We start from the raw sequence: 5,670 nt of genomic DNA, 5'->3' as shown, positions 1-5,670 counted from the left end.
CTCATTTTCGAAGAAGTTGTAGTGTTGAAATTTTATCTGGCAAAATACCAGAAGAGTATGACTCGTGAGAACTTTCGAGTTCACACATATTAAGGAAAGCATATGTTCAACCCATCGGGGTATCGTGGAAACATATACCACAAGCTTCAATAGTAAATATCACCAGCTCGAAAATAGAGCATGGTTGAGAAAGCAGAGGATACAATTTACCAAAGGCTTTATATATCCGTGGAAAGGCTCACGAGGTTATTTGAATATGGAGGACACTGTCGGATAAAATCCAACAAAGGAACCGATGGTCCACAAGGGATCTGATGTGAGCATCGGTACTCAACCAGAGGAAGAAGAATGCAAGGAGATCTGATTATAGAAACAACTGACTAACTCAAAAGCTCAAATGCAAAGGAATTATGAATTCCAAGACAAGGGATCAGAAGCAATGCTCTGATTAGGGATGGATAAGTTGAATAGCCTTAGGGGTACAATCGATGACGATTTGATTGGTCGAGATCCAGCTCATGTTAAAGATGTCTGAGCCGGAAGGATGAATTCTAGGATCTGATTGAGGATTGCGAGCATTCGCAACATATTGAATCAATGGACTCAAAAAGGTAATGACAAAGGGTGCCAATAATATTTCGAGACTTATGGGATTAATCATAATGCTAGTAAGCAAGAATTTCAAGAGCAATAGGCTCCTGAGGATTTTTGGAAGATCGAATGGTATTCTGTACACTTTTGTGATATACTTGAATTCAACTGGGGATGAGCGGATACTCGGTAAGTGCGAGAATTATCCGTAGGGGTATTCAGGTGTCAAAGAACAGCATAGCAGTAAGCTCAAAGGATTCTTGGAACAACAGAGAGCATTACGAGGTATCTTATAGTAACAAGATCGACTGGGAAACATTGTATGAATTGCGAGTATACGTGGTTATCCCTAGGAGTTCATCGATGAAAGGGAATTGTAAAAGCGATGAACACAATTTCTCGGGTTATCAGCGGAGAGTATCTTCAGGGTCTTCACTTGCAGCAGACGATCATCAGTAATAAGGGGCTCCCCGGGTGAAAGTGATAACGAGATCCTAATGTTAGATTTAGTAAAATTCACTTAACCCGAATAGAAGAGAGATGAGAGTCCCAGAGTATAGACAAGGAGTAAAAGATCCTAATACCACCCAATGGCGACGTGGGCCCGTAAGACACACAGCCATGTTAGTAAAAGTTTTGCAATGACTAGACTCAACTTCGGCCAAGGAGTTGGAAAGGGGACTTCCTACAGGCAGTCGGCTCTGATACCAACTTCTGACGCCCCCGATTTGACCGTACACTAATCATGCACGCAAATGTGTACGATCAAGATCAGGGATTCACGGGAAGATATCACAACACAACTCTACAACATAAATAAGTCATACAAGCATCATAATACAAGCCAGGGGCCTCGAGGGCTCGAATACAACTGCTCGATCATAGACGAGTCAGCGGAAGCAACAATATCTGAGTACAGACATAAGTTAAACAAGTTTGCCTTAAGAAGGCTAGCACAAAAGTAGCAACGATCGAAAAGGCAAGGCCTCCTGCCTGGGACCTCCTAACTACTCCTCGAAGCCGAACTCCATGTAGAATCATCCTCGGGATCTCTAGCTCCTGGACTCCAGCATCTGGTTGCGACAATCAGGTATAGAAAGGGGAAAAGAGGGAGAAAAGCAACCGTGAGTACTCATCCAAAGTACTCGCAAGCAAGGAACTATACTACATATGCATGGTTATATGTGTAAAGGGGCATATCAGTGGACTGAACTGCAGAATGCCAGAATAAAAGGGGGATAGCTAGTCCTGTCGAAGACTACGCTTCTGGTCATCTCCATCTTGCAGCATGTAGAAGAGAGTAGATTGAAGTTCTCCAAGTAGCATCGCATAGCATAATCCTACCCGGCGATCCCCTCCTCGTCGCCCTGTTAGAGAGCGATCACCGGGTTGTATCTGGCACTTGGAAGGGGTGTATTTTATTCAGTATCCAGTTCTAGTTGTCATAAGGTCAAGGTACAACTCCGGGTCGTCCTTTTACCGAGGGACACGGCTATTCGAATAGATAAACTTCCCTGCAGGGGTGCACCACATAACCCAACACGCTCGATCCCATTTGGCCGGACACACTTTCCTGGGTCATGCCCGGCCTCGTAAGATCAACGCGTCGCGGCCCCACCTAAGCACAACAGAGAGGTCAGCACGCCGGTCTAACCCTATGCGCGCAGGGGTCTGGGCCCATCGCCCTATGCACACCTGCACGTTGCGTACGCGGCCGGAAGCAGACCTAGCCTAGTGGCGTTCCAGTCCAATCCGGCGCGCGCCACTCAGTCGCTGACGTCAAGAAGGCTTCGGCTGATACCACGACGCCGGGATACCCATAACTACTCCCACGTAGATGGTTAGTGCGTATAGACCAAATGGCCAGACTCAGATCAAATACCAAGATCTCGTTAAGCGTGTTAAGTAACCGCGAACGCCGACCAGGGCCAGGCCCACCTCTCACCTAGGCGGTCTCAACCTGCCCTGTCGCTCCGCCACCAAAGATCCACTTGCGGGTACTCCTACGAGCCGACCCGACTTTAGTCATCACATGTGTCATGTGTGTAGTATATAAGTATATACCCGTGATCACCGCCCAGGTGATCACGGCCCGATAGTATAGCACAGCAGACGGACAAGAATGTAGGGCCACTGATGGAAATCTAGCATCCTATACTAAGCATGTAGGATTGCAGGTAAAGGTAACAACAGTAGTAGCAAGGATAGGCTATGCATCAGGATAGGATATCGGAAAGCAGTAACATGCTACACTACTCTAATGCAGGCAGTATAGAGAAGAATAGGCGATATCTGGTGATCAAGGGGGGGCTTGCCTGGTTGCTCAGACAAGAAGGAGGGGTCATCGGTGACGTAGTCGACCACAGGGGCATCAGCATCGTCACGGGGTCTACCGAAGAGAAGAGGGGGGAGAAACAGTAAATACATAGCAAGCAAGTGCATAACATGACAACAGGAAGAGCTAGACGTGTTCTAACGCGGTATGAGGTGATACCGGTGAAGGGGGGAAACATCCGGGAAAATATCCCCGGTGTTTCACGTTTTCGGACAGACGAACCGGAGGTGAAATGTTGCAGGTTCAATAGGTTAGGGATGTGTGGTGGACGAACGGGCTGCGTATCCGGATTCGTCTCGTCGTTCTGAGCAACTTTCATGTACAAAGTATTTCCATCCGGGTTACGGATTATTTTATATGATTTTCTAAAGATTTAATCATTTTCTGAATTTTAATTAATTATTTAATTCAACCTTATCCAAAACAGTGTTGCGATGACATCAGCATGACATCATGCTGACGTCAGCAGTCATCTGACACGTGGGTCCCACATGTCATAGACTGATTAGGGTAATTAGGGTTAACTAATTAATTAACTATTAATTAAACTAATTAATTAAATTAGATTAATCTAAACAGGGTTAATTAACTAATTAATTAATTACTTTTATTTTTATTTTTATTTATTTATTAATTTTTATTAATTAAGTTATTATTATTATTATTTATTATTTTTAATTCTCTTTTCTTTTGTTCTCAGAAAAGGGGCGTGGGGCCCATAGGCCAGTGGCCCAGGGGGCCACGCAGTTAACGGGCGAAGGGGGTTATCGGGCGCGGGTGTGCGCCCGCACGACGAGGCGAGCTGGGCGCGCGGGCGCCGGGGCGCCGGCGGCCAGGGGCGATAGAGGACGTGGCCCGGCAAGGGCGACCGCGGCCAAAGGCCGGCGGGCGCGCGTGGGCCGGAGCGGGGCTGTCCGCAGCGAGGTCGCAGCGGCGCAGGGGGTGTGTCGACGGTGGCCGGAGATGGAAGCGAGGCACGGGCGGCGCGGGAAGGAGCCGTGGGTATGGCAGCTGGGGGAGCAGCAACAGCTGCAGCAGAGAGCAAAGGGGGGGGGGCGACGCGGGCAGAGAGGAGGAGAGGCCGGGAGGGGCCTCACCGGCGTTGATGGGGAGAGGGGGCGCCGAGGCTTGCTGGCGGCCGGCGGTGCAGGATGCCGAAGACGAGATCGATGGCGGCGAATCGGTGCGGCTCCGCTCGATTTGACGCTCTGGATGGACGAGGTCGTCGGTGGCGATCCTCCTGGACTCGTCGGAGCGGCGAACTGTGGCCAGTGGCCATGGGGTTCACGGCGGCGTGGCGTCGGGCGCGGTCGGCCGGTTGCGGGGAGAGGGAGCGAAGTGAGGTCGGCGGAGGCAGAGGGTGTGAGGGGGGTTCAGGCACGAGGCGTCTCGCCTCTCTGCGTGCGGCGGCGCGAGGGGTGGTGAGGGGAGCGAGAGGAGTGGGGTGAGTGGAGCGACGGGGGTTTTAGGGTTTGGGGTACGAGGCCATATAGGCCAGGGGAGGTTAGGTGGGCCACTTGGGCTGGCCAACTGGGCCGGAGCCCAGTGAGGAGGGTGGGTTCCCTTTCCCTTTTTTTTTCTTTTTTGTTTTGTTTTACTTTTAAAAACCTTTCTGTTTTATATCAGTTTCATTTTATATTTTAGTTTTATAAAATAGTTAATTAGCCCCTAAATTAGCATTAGCAATTATGCCACTGCCACAATTATCTTAGGTCCAAGATAAAATAGTTTAACAATTTAATATTTATAAAAGGCATTTAATTAATGTCTTAGCTACTGTTTTAATTATTCAAGGGCATTAAACCACTTTATAAAAATGTTGGTTCACCTCCATAATTAGTTATGGAATATTTGGTTCACTCCGAACATTTTAGTTTTAATATTTGAAAACTTTTATTGTTTGCTTTTATTTAAATTTTGAATTTGTTTCAGTTCTGAACTATCGAGAGTTTATCAACAGTAACCGCGGTGACATGGCATCATTAGCGGGGGATCACTGTAGCTTAATTATCCGGGCGTCACACAAGAGGTCTGGCATTCTCAAGTTTTGAGAACATCTTGTTGGTTAAAGCTTGGTTGGCCAGAAAAATAAATCCAATATGTGGCACCGAGCCAAAGGGGAAAAATATTGGGAGAAGATTTGAAAGGAGTATCACGAACAAAAGGAATATGTGGAGCCACATCCTACCGTGACCGACCACAATGTGGCATCTCTCCAACATCGATGGGGGATCATTCAATGGGAGGTGAACAAATACGTCGGCTACTACTCACAAGTGACCGACCGCCCTCAAAGTGGGATGGGAGTGGCAACTCACGTAAGCTCAACTACTTCATCTTGTCATCATTTCCATGTGCTTGGTTTTGTTGCATTCTCAAGCTCATACATTTTTTGTTTGCTAGTCGGTGTGCTATGTATCAAGAAACGGAGAAGAAGCCATTTGCTTTTAGCCATTGTTGGGTCATATTCAATGGAGTGCCAAAGTGGACACAACTCGTGCCCGGTCTCAAGGCCGGCAAAAAGAGGAATAATGGCTCAAGCTTCCACCGATCAATTGGATTGGACAATGAAGAGGAAGATGTTGTCGTCGAGAATGGAAGAGCCACCATGCCAAAGGATAACCGCCGAGTCATGGGAAACAAGTGGGAGAAGGCAAGGGCCTCCCGTGACGCCGCGGCTACAAAAATGTCGTCCACATGGACGGGCCTTTTTCGGCGAGGGAGAACAAGAAAGAGGAGAGGTA

This window comes from Aegilops tauschii, chromosome 4, assembly GCF_002575655.3.
Source record: "Aegilops tauschii subsp. strangulata cultivar AL8/78 chromosome 4, Aet v6.0, whole genome shotgun sequence".
NCBI classification, from domain to species: Eukaryota; Viridiplantae; Streptophyta; class Magnoliopsida; order Poales; family Poaceae; genus Aegilops; species Aegilops tauschii.
The sequence above is the reverse complement of the archived record's forward strand: the minus strand, read 5'-3'. Positions refer to the sequence as shown.